The sequence below is a fragment of the Ceratotherium simum genome, chromosome 7 (assembly GCF_057802395.1).
Source record: "Ceratotherium simum simum isolate JZ-2026a chromosome 7, ASM5780239v1, whole genome shotgun sequence".
NCBI lineage: Eukaryota > Metazoa > Chordata > Mammalia > Perissodactyla > Rhinocerotidae > Ceratotherium > Ceratotherium simum.
Window position 1 is genome coordinate 21,511,896 of NC_141906.1, and position 20,780 is coordinate 21,532,675.

Consider the following 20,780-nt stretch of genomic DNA (forward strand, 5'->3'; position numbering starts at 1 on the left):
GTAAAGAAAGTATAATAAAAAGCGTGAAGGTTTAATTAGTGAATCTGAGAATTTGCTAGTCTCTGTGAAATGAAACTAATGAGAATGGTGCTAGGGGAAGGTTTATCTAACAATCCAGGTGACACTTTCCTGGGATCTACTGACTTTACTGTGCAGTGTCTCCTATTATTATAAAGCTCAAACCATAGAAGCTGGCACTTGTGGATTAACCAGACACATCAACACTGTGACAAAAACACCCAAAATTGAAGTAGTTAGCCACACTAAAAGTTTATTTCCTGCTCTTGTCTCAGGCCAATGCTGGTCTTTGGAAAGAGCTGTTCCATGCAGTCATTTAGAGAAACAGGCTTCTATTTCTTTCGTCTTGGGCTCCACCTCTCTCTAGATCCTCAGAATCCTCTCCGTTCATCCAGAAAATGGAGAAAAGGAGAGAAGATTAAGAATTATGGGGAGAAGTGAGGTGATTACGGACCAGTCCTAAAAGTAGTTGTATCACTTTTGACCACATTTCACTGGCCAATTCTCAGTCATATGGCCCAAATTAACTGCAAGGGAGTCTGGAGAATGTAATCTTGCTTTGTCCCCAGAAAAAAGAGGAGAACATAAAAAATGATGAACTCTTGCAATCTCTTCCACATATATGACTCATTACTAAGAAATAATAATTGGATTAGATTACAAGGATTAAGATTTCACCTCTAAAAGGATTCTCTTAATACATAGAAGTGTTTGCTGGAAGTACTGCTGGACCCTTGGAATGCACAGAGAACCAAACTGAAATGAAAGGGTTACGGAGAAAGGAAATTTAATTGAAAGGCTGGGAAAGGTGATCAAGGTAAACCTGGGGATTAGGATGACAGGTCAGGTCCCAAAAGATAGAACACTGGAGGAGAGTGCCCAAAGAAGACTGGTCAAGCAGACAATCCTCACGTATCCCCATGCTTTCTACAGGCTAGTTGTAAACAAATATTTATTAATGCAGAAGTCCTGTAGACATGAGCGTCGTCTTCTTTGTTGTTTGTTCCATCATGTGTTCTATTTTATGCCCATCACTCAAAAATGTTCTGAACTATTTTATAATATTAGACATACTTCCCCAAGCATTAAAATTACAATAAAGATATAAATTTGTCTTCAGCTGGATCCATCTGCATACCAAATGACTGTTTACTACCTAGCTCCATCTTTGCTCTGGCATCATTGGTCTTCAGATCCTCCCTACTTTTCACAATGAAGCCTTTTTTCTTCTTTCTCTGTTGGCTTTACCTTGAGCAAAACTTTTGTGACTGGGCAGGATTTTAAGTAACCAAAGGTCTATACAACCAGAGTTTATGGTTCCAAGTGCAGGACCCTACAAATGACAGAGACCCAGCAAAAGTTGCCCAGGAAGCTGCCTTGTAGTGTTCATACATGCCAAACTCCTGATCAAACACAGTGAGGAGAAGAGATGGAATTCAGGAGAACACCATTAAATTTACTTCTCTTTCAACATGACACTAAATAATTATTTGGATTAAGCTATATATTTCTCCAGGTGGAGACATTTTCTTAGGGAAATGATTTTTAGCTTATCCTACACAGGTTGCATATACTTGGTCCTACCACTGTAATTTTTTTTTCTATATAAGGAAGGATGATTTTAAACTTCCACAATATTTTTCAAATAACACAAATATTTCGCAAAGGAAATAAATGTATCTATATACACAAACTGGTTGGTTTAGGAGTGATCCTGCCATTCTGGACTTCCTTGAGAAATTCAATGAAAGTTCAGGTTGTTTAAGCTTTTTTTTCTAAAGATGACAGGATAGTCAGCACCATAGGAACTATATTTAAGCGTCTTTGAAATTCCAGTTACAAAACACTACGCTGGAGGGATCTGCAGAGTTTTGTTGTTGTTATTGTTGTTGCATGACTTGTCTTTCAAGTCTGAAAGAATGTTGTCAACATAGCTCTTATTCAATAAAGCAGACTATTAGTTTAGTACTATATTAGTAATCTATTGGTGCATAGCATGTTAACCCAAAAAGTAGTGACTTAAAACAACACACATTTCTTAAGTTACATTTTGTGTGGGTTGGGAATCAGGCAAGGCTTAGCTAAACCTTCTGCTTCAGGGTCTCTCACAAGGCTAGTCAAGGTGTCAGCTGGGAGCTGCAGTCTCATCTGAACATTCAACTGGGGAAGGATCCACTTCCAAGTTCACTCACATGATTGTTGGCCAGAATTATGAGCTATTGGACTGAGGGATCAGTTCTCTCCTGGCTGTTGACTGGAGGCCATCCTCACGTCCTAGCCTTGTGGGTCTCTCTAACACAGCAGCTTACTTCAGAGAGTGAGCAAACAAAGCAAAACAGAGTGTGTTAGCAAGATAGAAGCCACAGTCTTTTATAGCCTCATCTTGCAAGTGACATCCTATCACTTTTGCTGTATTCTCTTCTTTGGAAGCAAGTCACTAAATCAAGTCTACACACAAGAGAAGGGAATTGCACAAGAGTGTGACTATCAGGGCAGGGACTGACAATTTCTAGACGTAAACTATGAAAAAATCTTTGCAAACTATGCAAGAAACCTAAAAGTAATTTATTCAGGAAGGGTTACAGAGACCAAGGAAAAGGAGGGGGTGGGGGCTAAGGGAGAATGTCAGAGGTAATCCAGAGATACTGAGCCCTTGTAACAAGGAGAATGATAGTGCCAGTTACAGACAGGGAAGTATTTAGTTCTTGATGACAGTAATCATTTCAATTTTAGGCATTTTAAGTTGGAGGTGTGCAATATATCCAAGTGAGATTATCCATAGATCTATGGGGAGATAAGGTCAAAGATGACATTGGGAATGAGATGAGAGGGAAAATGGAATTCTTTGCTTTATGATCTCTGGAACCATAGGGCCTAGAACATGGTAGGTGCCCAGTAAATATTTCACAGTTAAATACTTGATGAATGAATGAGGCCAACACATCTGTCTGCTCATAATCCCTCTTCGTGTGAGAAGTTTGATGGAAAACAAGGAGAAAATGTACTTCTCTGTCTTTATGATGCTTTTTATTGTCTGTCTTAATAGGACAACAAGCACACCATCTGCCTAGAAAAAAAAAAAATGGAATGGGCTGAAACACTGGGAGCTGTATTCATTTTCCTCAGTTCCTACCTCTTCAAGAGACAGACTCCTGTTTGTCCCCTATGAGCCCTTCAAGCAAAGATATCTGGGCTCTAAGCACATGGTCCATGAGGACTCATCTTCTCCTCTACACTTGGAGAATTTCAAAATCAAAACTTGCATGTGTGCATACATCTTCCAGTGCATATTTGACTCATTAGTAACACTTAAGGGAGCCTCATTCCAAAAGGAAAATCTGGCTACTCAAGTTCAATAATCACATCCAAAAATGTTGCCTTTGGTGATTCTTTTATTAGGTCTGGGACTGAGAGGCTGGAACTCATGGCAGGGGCACTGTGGTAGGACCGTGTCTAGATAATTAAGTATAGCAGGATGACTCAGACACCAAAGGATCAGCGACCTGGAATACTGACATTGAGAAGGAACACTGGCAGGAAGTTAAGAAGATAGAACATAGTCCTTGAAGAGCAGTTGACAGCAAGCAGGGCACAAAGGTGAAATATAAAAGAAGTTCTTGGATGTCCAGGCAATGGGGTAAAGGATAGCACTGCGATGTCCAGAAATGCAGTAGGCAACAGGGATGCCTATCTGAACATAGCAGGGATCCAGCAGCTAGGACCCATTTCAATAATAGTTACCCTATGATGACTTATTAAGCATATACTACATAATAAACACTGTAAACATTCTTCTCTATTATTTCTGTTGTGGAAGCAACTTTACACCTTCTTTTTACTCAGCTCACCTATAAAATACACTGGCACAACCTCCCCCACAACCCATGGCTATGTGTAAAGAGTCTTAGCTTTTAAAGATCTCTGTTGCCTTTCACTCCCTGTGACTTTCTCAGAATTGGATGTGACCTGGGACTTATACAGTCTGATTTTGTAAAGCCCCAATATATAACTAATGCAATGGAAAGAATCTGGAGCTACCTGTCCCACTATTCATACCACTGCCTCAGGCATAAGCTAGTTTGACTAGTTTAAAAAAGAAAAAGCTATATCCAACCCAATAAATACTTTTATTTTTTGTATGCACACTTCTTTATCATTTCCCTTACCACACTGTATTAAAATACCCCATCAAACTTTAAAGCAGATCTAACTCCCCTTTATATCCCCAGTGTCTAGAATAGTGCCTGACCTGTGAGAAGCTATGTGTTGGTTGAACCTGTGGAATGGAAGGAAATGAATGTCTGTAAGAAGATGATACCAAATTTTACTTAATCTTGGTTTTTAATATTTAAAACTGACTATTTCTTAAACAGATACTTCTTCACAGAAGCCAAAGGAAATGGAAATGATTGAATCAGAGTGTCTGTAATCTTATACTCAAGACCTTAGTATCTGTTTGTGTCTTTACAAGATCAACAAATCAAGTGTCAGATCCAAAAACGTTTGTTGAGACCCATGTACACAATAGAATAGAAACATCCCAGGACAAATGAGTGTTTTGTAATATTCATGGCAAATGAATGTACAAATTCATTCAATCAGAGTTTTAATAAACCTGTGTTCTGAGTATGTCCAGACAGACACTTGGTATGTCTGGTAATCGTATACAGGAAGATGGGATTTATTTCCTCTCTTCTCTTTTGGGAGCATGGAACCTAGTAAGACTGAGTAAGTAAACAGATTCATTGAAATGTCACTATAGGCTAATAATTATGATAATAAGTAAAATAATACAGGACCATGTTCCCTTATTTTTATATATTGGGAACAGATAGGTTTGGGAATTTAGAATGTCCAGATTTTAGAAAGATAATACAGTGTATGTATTGTGTATTACATCATTTCACCTGATACCAAAACACTTTAATATTTCTGCAGGAAAATGCATGAATATTCCCACTAAGTGCAATTAATAAAAACTATGCATGGCCTCACATTAATTCAGATCAAATTTTGCCACAAAATTAATTTGGGTCAGATTGGATTTTACTACCAAATGGTTTTCTAAAAATCTTCCAGCATTCAGAGTTTGGAGATTTCAGAAAGATTGGCAACAAATATAGAAACTGAGTAAGAAGGGGTTGTAGTAAGCAGAATAAGCCCCCCACCAAGATATTCACATCCTAATCCCAAGAAACTGTGAGTATGCTCTGTTACATTACAAAAGAAATTCACCTTGCAGATGGAATTAAGGTTGCTAATGAGCTGACATTTAATAGGGAGATTATCCAGTATTATCTGGGTGGTCCCAATGTAATCACACGGGTTCTTAAAATGGAAGAGGTAGACAGAAGAGGAGGTCAGAGTAATGCAATGTGAGGAGTACTTGCCTTGACATGGTTGGCTTTAAAGACGGAAGGGTCCACAAGCCAAGGAATGTGGCCAGCCTGTAGAAGCTAGAAAAAGCAAGAGAATGGATTCTGCCGTCAGACGGAAAGGAACGCAGTGGGCCGACACCTTGAATTTAGCTCAGTGAGACCCAGGTCAGACTTCTGACCTAGAGAATTGTAGGATAATAAATTTGTGTTGTTTTAAGCCACTAAGTGCATGGTAAGTTTTTACAGCAGCAATAGGAAACTAATACAAGGGTAAAACTTCAGTTGGAGATGAAGAGGCTGTAGGGGCTGAAAAGAGAAAGGAAGAGAAAGATGGATACAAGGAAAAAGGGCCAGGGGTGGGAGGGGGACCAACCAAGTGAGGGTGGCCTAGGACTGAGCAAGCGCCACTCTCATGCACAGAGCTCAAGTACAAGGGCAATGGGCTACACAAGCCCGTCCCAAGCTGTCACACTTTATGGACTCTGTAGAGGACAGAATAGAGCATTTGAATCTGAAGTAAAGGTCTAATTTAAGACTCTCTGAAATTCCACATATATGATTAACAGTGAGACCATTTGATACCAACAGGTATCAAACTGCCCCTACACTTTATGAAAAGAGACCCAGTGCTGGCGTTTTGTATAGCGACTATACGTACCATATTTGAATTGAAAATATCATCCCCTGTAAAATGCATTTGCCACTTTAATAACAGCTAAGTAGTAAAAATGAAACACACCATATTACACGTATTCATTGATTGTAAGATACATCTTAATTTAAAGGATGATAAAAACTTGAAAGAAAAGGGCCTGCCTGGTGGCATAGCTGTTAAGTTCACGCACTCCACTTCAGCAGCAGCCTGGGGTTCGAAAGTTTGAATCCTGGGCGCTGACCTATGCACCACTTATCAAGCCATGCTGTGCCAGAGTCCCATATAAAGTAGAGGAAGATGGGCACGGATGTTAGCCCAGGGCCAATCTTCCTCAGCAAAAGAGAGGAGGATTGGCAACAGATGTTAGCTCAGGACTAATCTTCCTCAAAAAAAAAAGTGTAAAAGAAAGGTTCATCTTAGAACCTAAGAAATTCAATATTTAAAAATATAGTCATGCACCACATAACAACGTTTCAGTCAATGACGGACGAGATATACGACAGTGGTCTCATACGACTAGTACCATCTAGCCTGGGTGTGCAGTGGGCTACACCTTCTAGGTTTGTGTAAGTATACTCTATGATCACACAATGACAAAATCGCGTAACAGAGCATTTCCCAGAATGTACCCCAGGCATTAAGCGAAGCATGACAGTACAAGGTAATCAGTCCCTGTCTCACACACACACACACACACACACACACACACACACACACTCATACTCAAAGACTTTTCCAAAGAGAGACAGATAAAAAGCAAACAAGTTTTATTTTGTCAACTACGTGTTTTAAGAACACATAAGACTGCCATCAACTCACTAGTACAAAACAGATTTTTTATTATCAAATTCTAATCATCGATAACACATTACATTATTTATGTGCAGTTCATCAGTTTCTTGGTATTAAAAGAAAGATTGAAACTTCTTTTTTTTCCTCACATTAAGGGACCAAAGATGCTACTGCTACAGTTCCTCATTTTGGAAGCCATGAAGACATTTATCTTATGGGAACCTGTTAAGATACTGCCTTCTAGAAACCCTCCTTTTGTTCCCCAAAGATCCAGGCACATTCAAGAGCTACACTTTTCTGGTTGAACATATAAGCAAATGCACTCTGTGGATCTGCAGCCTTCTAAGACAAAGAAGTAGACTCAGTGCGTTGAAATGTAGTTTTAAAAATTTACAGGTTGGAAGAGAGGATAAAGTTTTCACAGAAAAATAGGCTACCAATATTAACTAAAGGAAGGGGAAAAAATCTCAATAGGTCACTAATTGTAGATGAACTGAAAACGTTGTCAAAGATAGACCCTTTGAAAAGGCACCAAGTCCAAATTTTTTTGTGAGTGATTTGCAATAAATATTCAAGGAGTCAGAAATTCTCAATTTTGTTATGAATTTTAGAAAGCTTCTTAACTCATTTTATAAGGACATCATAACCCTATCCACAAACCAGATAATAGTACAAAATCTTTCTAATAATGTCACGTATCTAATATATGTAGACACACCCATCACATCTTTGAACATAGATGTAAACTTCTTATAAAACATTAGCAAATTACATAGCAATGAATTAAAGCAATGACAAATCATTATTAAGTAGGATTTACTCAAGAAATTCAAAGGGAAACATTAATGCTGAAATAACAGATTAAAGAGAGAAGTAATATGATTATCTCAGTGATGCAGAAAATATTTAATACAATTCGACCCACATTGTTGTGGAAAAAAAACACCTAGGAAGCCAGGAACTGGAGAAAAAAATGTATTATCTTGATAAAGAATTGCTACAAGAACCATATAGCTAATGATTATAACGATATAGATAATCATTATACTAATTAAACATTAAAATATTTGTCATTACTCCATAACTAGACATTGACGCTCACTGCCACCACTAATATTAATCATTAAACTTGAATTTACTTACAATTCAAAAACACAGGAAAAATAAGAAAGTATATAAATTTTGGAAAGCTTGAGAAAAAAGTCATTATTTTCAGATATTGAAAGCATATACCCAAAATAATATAAAAGAAGTCACTGAAAGATCATTAAAAATAAAAAATAATTCAAATAGGTGGTCACATAGAAAATCAAATTACACACATCACTGATTTCCTGTACACCACCAATATCCATGGAGAAAATGTAATAGAGCTATTTCAGGCAGTATGAAAGGCCGCATACCATGAAATGAAGTTCTGGTTTAAACATGCACACACACATTAGAAGTGCTTCTAGCAACATCCACTTAAGTGCATGTCAGGACTCACAGGAAAGGAAGAGAAAGAGGCTCAGGACCAAAAGTAGATATAAAACAGGAAACCAGAGAATTGAAGACTCCTCTGTCAGTGAAAGGGTAAACTGGAAAAAAAATTCAGCAAAAAAACCTACCAGCAAAGAAGATAACTGTAAAACTTGTCTGCCTCAGCCTGGGCTTTGAATGGAATAAAGATAATCTCTTTTGAGAATTCAAAACCCTGACACAAGTTTGAGATTCAAGTTTGTAGTGCCTACTTGACATGGGAAGTCCCAAAGTGAAAAATAAACAGAGAGTGATGCAGGGTTGGTAATGCCCTATGATGCCTGGCTAGAAACAAAAATCATCCTCTCTGAAGGAATGCACACTGAACATAAGCCTTCCAAGATTTCTACATAAATAGCTGAGCATAAATTCATAATTCAAAATAACAAAATGCATGCAGAAACAAGCCATTATTAGCAAGAATGGAAAGAGACAACCAAAACACAATCAGACTTTCAAGGACTTTGAATACTGAAGTGATCAGATACAGCATATAATATAAATATGAGAGCTAAAAGAGAAAAATTTAAAGGAGATATTTTAAAAACATGAGCAAAAAACAAGGTAATAAAAGAAAAAAAGTAGAATCATAAAAAGAATGAAACAGAACTTCTAGAAATGAAAACTAAAATGAACTGAAAAACTTTCTGAAATGGATCACATTTAGACAAAGAGATAGTATACATGAGAAAAGTGGTTAGGAGACATGGAGAAGAAAATGAACGAATTTAATCAATGATATATCTGACATGAGTTCCAGGAGGAAAAAATAATAAGAATGAGGAAGAGGCATTATTTTATGAAATATAAATGAGAAATTTCCACAACTGATGAAAAATACAAATTCTCAGATTTGCATGGGAGAATACATAAGAAGTAATCCACATATAATCACATTGTAGAAAAATGACAAATCATCAAAGACAAATAGTACATCATTTCTATACACTAACAACAAACTTTCAGAAAGAGAAATTAAGAAAACAATTTCATTTAAAATTACATCAAAAGAATAATATACCTAGGAATAAATTTAACCAAGGAGGTGAAAGATCTGTTCACTGAAAACTGTAAGACATTGATGAAAGAAACTGAAGATATAAATAAATGGAAAGATAGTCCATGCTCATGGATTGGAAGAATTAATATTGCAATATGTCCATACTACCCAAAGAGATCTACAGATTCATTGCAATCCCTATCAAAATTCCAATGGCATTTTTCACAGAAATAGAAAAAACAATCCTAAAATTTGTGTAGGGTTCACAAAAGAACCCTAAAAGCCAACTCAATCTTGAGGAAGAAGAACAAAGCTAGAGGCACCACACTTATGATTTCAAACCATATACTAGAAAGCTATAATAATCAAAATAGTATAGTACTGGCATAAAAACAGACATATAGACCAATAGAACAGGATCAACAGCCCAGCAACAAACCCATACATACACAGTCAATTAATTTATGACAAAAAAAGCCACGAACAATCAATGAGGAAAGGATACTCTTCGATAAATGGTACTGGTAAAACTGGATAACCACATGCATAGTAAGGAAGTCAGACCCTTATCTTACACAACTCACAAAAATTGACTAGAAATGGATTAAAGATTTAAACGTAAGACCTGAAACCATAATACTCCTAGAAGGAAAAATAGGGAAAAAACTCCTTGACATTGGTCTTGGAAATAACTTTTTGGCTATGACACCAAAAGCACAAGTAACAAAAGAAAAAATTAATAAATGGGACTACATCAAACTTAAAAGTTTCTGCACAGCAAAAGAAACAATCAACAAACGAAAAGACTACCTGCAGAATGGGAGAAAATATTTGCAAATCAAACACAGGATAAGGGGTTGTTATCTAAAATATGTAAAGAACTCAGACAACTCAATAGCAAAAAAATAAAGAATTGGATGAAAAAATGGGCAAAGGAACTGAATCGATATTTTTCCAAACAAGATGTACAAATGTCCAACAAGTACATGAAAAGGTGCTCAACATCACTAAGCAGCAGAGGAATGCAAATCAAACCACAGTAATATATCACTTCACACCTGTTAGAAGGGCTATCATCAAAAAGACAAGAGATAAGTGTTGGTGAGGATGTGGAGAATAGGAAACCCTGCGCATTGTTGGTAGAAATATAAACTGGTACAGCCACTACGGAAAACAGTATAGAGGTTCCTCAAAAAATTAAAACTGGGACTACCATATGATCCAGCAATTCCATCTCTGGGTATATATCCAAAGGATAAAATTAAGATCTTGAAGATGTATCAGCACACCATGTTCACTGAAGCATTATTCACAATATCCAAGATATGAAAACAATCTAAGTGTCCGTCAATGGAGGAATGGATAAAGAAGATGTGGTTCCAAGTCTTGGTTATTGTGAATAACGCTGCAATGAACACAGGGGCGCATGTACCTTTACAAATTGGTGTTTTCAAGTTCTTTGGATAAATACCCAGCAGTGGAATAGCTGGATCACATGGTAGTTCTATCGTTGATTTTTTGAGGAATCTCCATACTGTTTTCCATAGTGGCTGCACCAGTTTGCACTCCCACCAGCAGTGTATTAGAGTTCCCTTCTCTCCACATCCTCTCCAACACATGTTGTTTCCTGTCTTGTTAATCATAGCCATTCTGACGGGCGTGAGGTGATATCTCATTGTAGTTTTGATTTGCATTTCCCTGATAGTTAGTGATTTTGAACATCTTTTCATGTGTCTGTTGGAAGCAACCTAAGTGCCCATCAAGGGAAGAATGGATAAAGAAGATGTGGTATATATACACAATGGAATGCTACTCAGCCATAAGAAACGATGAAATCCAGCCATTTGTGACAACATGGATGGACATTGAGGGTATAATGCAAAGTGAAATAAGTCAGAGGGAGAAGGTCAAATACCGTATGATTTCCTTCATTAAGTAGTAGATAATAACAACAATAAACAAACACATAGGGACAGAGATTGGATTGGTGGTTACCAGAGGGGAAGGGGGGAGGGAGGAGGGTGAAAGGGATAATTTGGTGCATGTGTGTGGTGATGGGTTGTAATTAGTATTTTGTGGTAAACATGATGTAATCTATGCAGAAATAGAAGTATAATAACATACACCTGAAATTTTTACAATGTTATAAACCAATGTTACTGCAATAAACAAAAAATTAAAAAAAAAAGATGTGGTGTGTATATATATATATACGCACACACCACATATAATATACACATAATATATGTATATAATATAATATACACATATACCATATAATGAAATATTATCAATCATAAAAAAAGAAAATCCTGCCATTTGTGACAACATAAATGGCTCTTGAGGGCATTATGCTAAGATAAGTCAGATAAAGCCAAATACTGTATGATTTCATATATACGTGGAATCTAAACATCTGAACTCATAGAAATAGAGAGTAGAATGGTGGGTACCAGGTGCTGGGAGTGGGAGAAATGGGGAGATGTTGATCAAAGGGTACAAAACTTCCAGTTATGAGATGAATAAGTTTTGGGGATCTACCGTACAGATAGTGATTGTAGTTAACAATACTTGAAAGTTGTTAAGAGAGCAAATCTTAAATGATCTCACCACAAAAAAGAACTGGTAATTATGTGAAGTGATGCAGGTGTTAGCTAACATTACAACGATAATCATTTTGCAATATATAAATGTATCAAATCAACACATTGTATGCCTTAAACATACACAATGACATATGTCAATTACATGTCAATAATTACATGTCAATAATTACATGTCAATAATTACATGTCAATAAAGCTGGGGGGAAAAAAGAATTACCCATCTCAAACACTCAACCTGTGTCATGCAGTTTGTAATCTGTATAGACTAGTTTAATGTACTAAACACAGTAGAAAAGCAAGTAAATCCAAACCCATCAGCATTCTGCAAACAGTGGAAGTGCATTCTCTATAAGATCAAACCGTTCAACAATTTGAGTTAATCTTAAGTAACTACTGTAATTTTGTGGACAGCTTTACTGACATACTTATCTAGCTGTAATCCAAATTGAGAGATTCTGTATGAGTAGAGTTGGAAAACAGGAAAGAATTGCATTCCCTAAACATCAGCTAGGTCATATTTCTCTGCATGTGGACACTTACAGCAACATCATGAGACTCTAATCATTCTGCATATAATTAGAAACTGGATTGGTAGCAAAGGATTTGAGGTCCAATTCTCTTCTAGTTTTTTGGCAATCTAACTGAAATTCCTTTGTATATAGTGTCCTCTGAGTCCTACAAGCCATGAAAATTGGACGCTAGTAGTCTCTTGGGCAGAGCGTTTGGCACGTTTTAACAAAGTTCTGATTGTGATATGGATAATCAGATAGATTTCCTCTACTGTCTCTAAATAATTTGGACACCAATCAAATGTGTCCACCTGTGTGTGTGTGTATGTGTGTTTACCCATGTGCATGTCTCAGGAACTTCTTAATAACTCCTGTTGGAACTTCACCACCAACAGCAGAATCTGGCACTGACTCCCACTTCTTTGTCCAATAGTATTCCTTTTGCAATTCTTATATTAAGCCTTCGGCTGTGGGATTTGCACATAAGACAGGGACACAGTGGGAGTTCTTGAAGATGTGATTCTTTGAATATACCCTTTCTCTCCTGAAAGGGGAGTTAAGACACTAAGATATTTAGTCTTCAAAAAGGAACTACCTTCAGAAACAAAATTTTCAAGAATTAATGTCACTGGTGTTCTGTTCTGCTCTGTACCTAATAATCACCGTTTGTAGTTGAAGTTTCAAGATCAAAGGAATCAGGTAAGGATGTTAAACTTTTACCTAAGGTTGAGGTTATGCATAGTGAAATTGAGATGTCATTATTGAGTATGTATAAATAGTTTGACTCTGATATTTTCCAGGTATATTAAATTCTTCAGAGCCAAGATGATCTCAGTGACAGAAACAGCAAAGATGGGTGTTAACTATTGGGAAGAGAGAAGATGTGTTAAGAGGGATTCAGAAATGTGGTCCATTCAGTGTGAGAAGGCATCATGCATTTGTTGTGATCCTTTGAGTTGCTTATTGGTGAGGCTGCCTCAGACTAAGGTCAACGTAAGTTGGGTTTCCAGAGCCCCTTTCTGCCAAATTCTTATCATCAGTCAGACTTTATCAAACGTTCTTGTTATACAAAATTAGACTCTCTCTATATATAAGATCGAAGGGGAAAAAAACTCTTTCTTCTATCCCATTTCGATCTCTTCCTTCCTTTCAGCCAAGCATAGATTCCTAATATATCCCATATGAAAAACAAGAATAACATTAATACTTTCTAAAGGACGGTGGTGAAAATTAAATAAATCAATTTTTCATAACTCTTCTCACATAGTAAACATATAAACAGCAGCTTTTGTTACTGTTGGAAATCATAATATCTCCTATCCCAGCCAAATCTATCTTTACTTTTCTCATGACACATTTCACATTTTGTCATGCATTATGTTCATCAATTTATACAAATCATCCACTTTTGTTAGGCTGCAAACACTTTGACAATCTGGTCCACCTTATCCGCATACATTTGAAGATTGCAATAAATGTTCACTTGCTAAGTATAAGGTGGAGCAAATAATTATTATAAAGTTCCCTAAAAATGATCAATAACAGCTTATAAAAAACAAGCATTATCCTAATGATATCAACATCTCTCCCTACTGTGGGATCCCTCCTTTCTCTTAGCTTTGATCCACAAAGGGAAAGAGGCAGATGAGAGTGCGGTTGATACAGTATGGACCACCTCTCAGAAGTGGTTCACTATCTTTATTGTCTCCCCCACACTCCAGCAAGGATCACATAAGTTATGCAAGATGAATAAGCTCTAGAGAATTGTGGTACAATACTGAATATACTGTATTATGCACTTAAAAATTTGTTGAGAGAGTAGCTCTCATGTTTAATTGCTTTTATCACAATAAAAGAAATTAATGATATTCTTTGAGATTTGGATTTACATATTGTTTCAATCTGTTTCCCAATAATAAATTTTAAGTATTTAAAAAAATTATTAAGCAGATGATCTGATTAATATAAAGTATTTGCAATGACGAGTTATCTACATGGAATCATCTGTAATTTTAAGAAATGCGACATAAAACAGCCAAGAGCAAGGAAACTGACTCATGCCACAGCAACATTGCAATAAGAAACAGAATGACATCCTTTTTTTGAGCAGGACAAGACCCTCTTGAAGTCAACAGAATATTTGCTAATATGAATATTCAACTTGCAGACCATGAGTCTACAATGGCTAGAACTGTGTCTTATTTATCTTTGTATTCAATGCTTCAGACAGTTCCAGACATTCAATAAATTGGTGTGGAATAAAAAAATAAAACTTAAAAACTAAAATAAATTAATTAGCTAAAATATGGTATCTAAATGTCGCTACTTAACATAAATGCTTATTCTTTTCAAAAATAGTTTTATAGGAAAAGAATTATTGAATGACTTTGCATATGATAACTTGATTTGACTGCCAAATTGATTGCAACCTTAAAAATGTGGACAACTCAACAAATTGCAAACACTGCAGCCACATGAGGAACATTCTGAATTGCATTCTCAGTACTTAGGAAGAAATCAAAATAAATAGCCATGTATTTTCATATGAAGTAGCTTGAAACAAAAGAGAGAGACAGAAGATGACTCAATGGAGCTGAAAAACTGCACCAGGATAAAAGAATTTATTTTCCTTGGCCTAACCCAGAATCAAGAACTGAACTTGGTCTTATTTCTTTTCCTACTTTGGGTGTATGTGACAACTCTGCTGGGAAACCTCCTCATCATGGTCATTGTGACCTATGAATCTCGCCTTCACACTCCCCGTATTTTTTCCCTCTTACTTTATTGCCGATATCTGCTTTTCCTCCACCAGAGCTCCCAAGGTTCTGGCAGACTTTCTGTCACAGAGAAAGACCATCTCCTTTGATGTCTGCTTCACCCAGATGTTTTTCTTCCACCTTGTTGGAAGGGTGGATGTCTGTTCTTTGGTGGTGATGGCATTAGAGCGATATGTGGCCATCTCTAAGCCCCTGTACTACGTGACCATCATGAGTAGAGGGTGATGCACTGCCCTCATTGTGGCCTCCTGGGTGGCAGGCTTTGTCCACTCCGTGGTGCAGATTTTCCTGTTGCTGCCCCTCCCCTTCTGTGGACCCAATGTTCTTGACACTTTCTACGGTGATGTCCCCCACGTCCTCAAACTCGTCTGCACTGACATTTTTATGCTTGAGTTGCTGATGATTTCCAATAGTGGAGTGCTCAGCACACTATGGTTTATCTTCCTGCTTGTGTCCTGCACATTCATCCTAACGATGCTGAGGTCTCAGGCAGGGGAGGGCAGGAGGAAAGCCATCTCCACCTGCACCTCACACATCACTGTGGTCACCCTGTACTTTGTGCCCTGCATCTATGTCTATGCCCGGTCCTTCACTGCCCTCCCCACAGATAAGGCCATCTCTGTCACCTTCACTGTCATCGCCCCTCTGCTGAACCCCTTGATCTACACTCTGAGGAACGAGGAGACGAAGTCAGCCATGAGGAGACTGAAGAGAAGATTTATGCCTTCTGACAGGGTATAGACTGGTTGCTCCCTCCTTCTCATCACCTTTGAAAATGTTTGTCAATCAAATAAACTGTATTGACTAAAGGATTTCTAAATAATTTTTGTATTTCTACTAAGGTACACATGACTTGCAAAGATTCTGATCAGCACGCAATAATAATGTAAAAAGCTGGGTTTCATGTTACAAAAGGAAGTAGATTGTTAGCCGGAGAGGTGGATATTGCTTTTGCAATATAGCCTTGGAAGAAATAAAGAAATCAGAATCGAAATACACTCAGACAATTTTATCACATTGGAATTGTTGTTGGGATTTCTTTTCCAGCTCTATTATGGTGTAATTGACAAATAGAAAAGTCATATATTTAAGATGTATAACTTGATGTTTTGATACACATATCGATTGTGAAATGGATATCAGGGGAAAACGGGTTAAGGTGGGGTCTTTCTGTGTTATTTCTTACAGCTGCATGAGAATCTACAATTGTTTGAATAAAAGCATCAATAAAAAAAGCAAAAATATGCATACCTACTCAGACATTCCCACTACAATCCTGTTACCAGCAAGGGAGTCAAGACACATATTAGAAAATAATGCAGCTTGGGCATTGGGATTCTATACAGTCTTTCATGAAGTAATCACATCTTAATGAAGTAAAAATCCAAATTAAGTTCCTCTTCTGATTCTATTACAAGATAAATTAAATAACTATTACCTGAAGATTTTTCCATCTAAAGCCCACACTCCAGTGGCTGAGAGCAGGTGCCTTGAAGTTAGCACAGCTTGAGTTAGAATATGGACCTCACCAACTATGAGTTCTGTGACCTTGTGCAAGATCCTTACCATGACCTTCCTCTGAAATCCAGGCCTGCTGACCACCCCTCCACCACATGCCCTTAGCGCCCTGGCCTTAGCTCGAGCACACCACTCAGCATCTTGTTTCCAATTCCCCGTCCTTCTTCTTCCTATCTCCCCCAGTAGGACTATGCTTTGTTTATTATATCCCCAGGACCTGGCACAGCAAGTAGAGCATAGAAAACACTCATAATTGTCATTGAATTACAAAACTCAATCAATGAATCTCGCTTCTCATTCATTTCTAGTCCTCACATCATTGGAGAATATGGTTAAGAAAACAATTCACTTATTATTCTCTGTTAACATGACTCCCTAAAAATGACAGAAACCTGTGAAGTTGCTTCAGACTATGCATATAGATTCAAAAACTTGGCATGAAGTGGAAAACATTATTAAATATATATCAATTCAGGTTTTCTTGTTTACTTATTATGCTATTTATAACTGCTGGGAATTTTCTTTTTCTCTCATTTCTGGGGGTAGATCCTAGATCTCAAAATTTTTGAAACTAGAAAAATGTTCATGTTGTGGTACAAATCTCAGTCCACAAATCAGACATGCAGAGGCCCTGAGGTGGGGATGTACCCAGAGCATCCAGGAAATGGCACAGTGGCCTTTGTAACTAGATGAGAGGAAACAAGGAGGAGAGAGGTAGTAACTGAGGTCAGAGAGATAATGAGGCCACGGCACCAGGTTTTTAGGACCTTTTAGACATTGTGAGGTTTTTGACTTTCACATTAAATAAGATGGGATGCATTTGGAGGGCTCTGAAGGGCGGAAAGTGATGCATATTTTAACAGAATTGCAGGGGCTACTGTTATAAATAGACTGAAGAGATGTGAAGACAAAAACAGGGAGACCAATTAAGAGGCCATTGCAATAGTCCCATGAAAGAAATACTGAAGACACGACTTAGAGTAGTAATGGGGGAGGTGGTGAGAATTTCAAAAACCTTTGAAAGCCGAGCAAGTAGAATTTGCTGATGGATTCCGTGTGGATTTTCTGGCTACAGGTGTTTCCTGTGAGAACTCCATCATCCACTTTGTTCATTAGCCCATTGAGAGCTCCTTCACTCTTACCTACATAACCCCTTCAGGTCCATTGGCTCCTTCCAATACTTGTGTGTCACCCACCAGGAATCACCTTGTGAGGGTGAATCTGCCTAAGGAAGTTGCTCAGAATCCCTAAGAATTAACATTTATTTCCCAAGACAAAAATTACTAAGAGGAAACATCAGAGGTAAGGCAGAATTTTGACTAAACCAACCTAACAGGATTCTTGCTGAAGTCACGCCAGGGTGATCAGATATCACTTGGGGGATGGTGGAGTATGAGGAACCTGATTAAAGGGTGATTGGATATGGAGGGTATGGGATTCTGGCTAAACTGACTTAGCAGGATTTTTGCTAAAATTGGACAATGCAGAAACAAGCATGGAGGTCCAAAACTCAAGACCTAGTTGAAAAGTTTGGGAGAGCCTGAGTAGAGTTTGGTCAAGGAGAAAATCTTTGTCGCTGCTAGAAAATTTTAGACCCTAGACAAAAACGGTGTTTCTAAAATATGTACCTGAGTCACATCTTATTTACTTCCACTGAAACAACCTCACCATCAGCAGGATTTTTCTTCAGCTACATCCAACTATATTCCCTCTGATAATTCTCACATTAGTCTTGGGATTAAGGATTGGTAAAGATTGAAAAAGCACTGTGAATCACGGCGGGAGAGCCAAAAATATTATTCCCTGAGTCTGCCCTTTTCCATATAAAGATAGAAGAGAAGGCACTGAAATCTAGGCCTTCACAGGGGTATTTAACAGAAGTTTCTGAAGCTGAATGATTCCCAAGGTTCATGTGAACATTATTTAAGATGTTGGAGAAGAAGGTTGGGGATTTTAGGTAAGAAATATAACTCTACATGAGTGTAAATACCTGTGATGTCTGGGTGTCTATGCATAAGAAGGAGAAAAATTGAAATCTAGATGTATATTTAATATTCATAAATACATTTTGATTAAAAATAATGTAATAAGTACACAAGATGCGGCATTCCAGGGTGAACCTTCAGTGACAGACAGCGTAGCTAAGAAATATTAATAAAGAAGATATTGTGAAATGTGAGTCATAGAAATGAATTCAGTTTGGAATTGGGGAAAAGGCACCTCTTTTTTTCTGGGATCCCTTGAATTGCACAAAGAAGATGTTTTTCTCAGGCTTATTTCCTGTAAATGGACCTTCTCAGACTGAAATCTACAGAGACATTTCTTATGCTAAATTAAAGGCTAGAGAGAAAATAAAATATTTCCAACGCTCAAAAAATTTGAAAGAATAGTACAATGAACACCTACATTTTCTTCCTTATATTTACCAAAAATTTTATAGCCATGATTTTCTTTCCTATATTTCCATGTCTACGTGTTTCCAGCCAAACTTCCCACTCACGGGCAACTTTTATATATTCAAGTGGTCCCCTAAAACCAGAGCACCCTTTCTCTCCATTCTCATGTGCCCCAAACATAAACGTCACCTCCTTCATGCAGGTTTCTCTGAGCCTCTAGGTGAGAAATCACCCTTTTCTCACACAGAGCTCATCTGTCTTTAGAGGGTCCCCATCACTCCCATATTACTATTAGATTTCAATTCTTTTTCCACTGGTTTTGGATTGGATTCCTTTCTCTCAAATAACCTAGAACTCTGCCAATTTTCCATCAATATTTGCTAAATAATTAGATGGATTAAAAGTAGCAGAAATATGGAGCAGAAGGTGGAGGATGTTGTCTGAATTACCAAAGGTAGTTTGTGAACAGGGGACCTATTCCTTTCTGAAAAACAGGCCTGACTTGGGGTCTAAGGTACTGTCTACCTTCGACCCCTCTCTGTAGACCATAGTCTGTTATTTACATGTGGGTCCCTGTGGGAGCCTTTCATAACTAGGTTGGACCTCCTCAATATCTCTAGTTACTATGTTGAGTTGATGTTTTCTGGTGATCATTTCCTTTCTTTAAACAAGTCAGAATTGATAGCTTAGCTACCATCTAGTTCAACACACTCCATTTCCTGATAAGCCTCCAGTGTTAAGTTACCCAACATAGTACTAATCCTAACAGATGACCAGCCATGTGTACTGAGACTCTGCATGTGTTAATTCACCTAATCCTCATAACTTCCCTGTGAGGTGGGTATTATTATAATCCCCATTCCAAGACGAAGAATGGAGACTCCATGAGGTCTCTCACTTACCCAAATCACACAGGAACAAAGCTAGGATGTGAGCCCAGATGGCTCTCACTGCAGAGACCATGCACCGGGCTTCTCTGGTCTGCTAAGATGAGGTCAGATATAAAGCCAAACCAAGCAAGTGCTATCCTTACTATCATACACTGTCACCACCCTCCGGGCCACTCTCATTGACACTGAAAGAAAAATACCTCCTATTTCTCCAAAATAGTATGTTCTGATGAAGCTGTTTTAGAGTACATGTTCTGGGAAATGGACAGCTCCTTTAAAAAATTGTCAATACATTTAAAGAAGCTGTGTGTCTGTGATAGCTACTAACCAGCGTTTTTCTTTAATGCTGCACATGTATAAGCATACTTTTTATTGATTAGACAATGCTCTAAGTATTGATGCTTTTGCATAGATTAATTTGTTTAATCCTCACAAAAATCACACAAAGGAGATGCTATTGTTTCCAAATACGGATGCAGAGGCCAAGGCCAAAGGGGTAAAGTAAATTCCCCTGTAGCATAACCATAAGTGCCCAGCTGGGATTTGAACAGCCTGTGTGATGTCAGAGGCCCCCAGGTATCTGCCTGTATGCAATGACATCTCTTGGTAGCTTTTTTAGTTTTTCATATTAAGTAGACTTTGGGCAAAAGTGCATACAGAGGAAAGAAACCTTGAAAGGAAAGTGAAGTAGGTGAAAAGAAATATCTTCATTTGAACTGG

At 37.6% G+C, this 20,780-nt stretch overlaps 1 pseudogene; it reads left to right on the forward strand.

Moving 5' to 3' along the window:
• The first annotated feature begins 15,066 nt into the window (after window positions 1-15,066).
• LOC101408428 (olfactory receptor 4D10-like) lies at window positions 15,067-16,018 on the forward strand (annotated as a pseudogene).
• The last annotated feature ends 4,762 nt before the right edge of the window (window positions 16,019-20,780 follow it).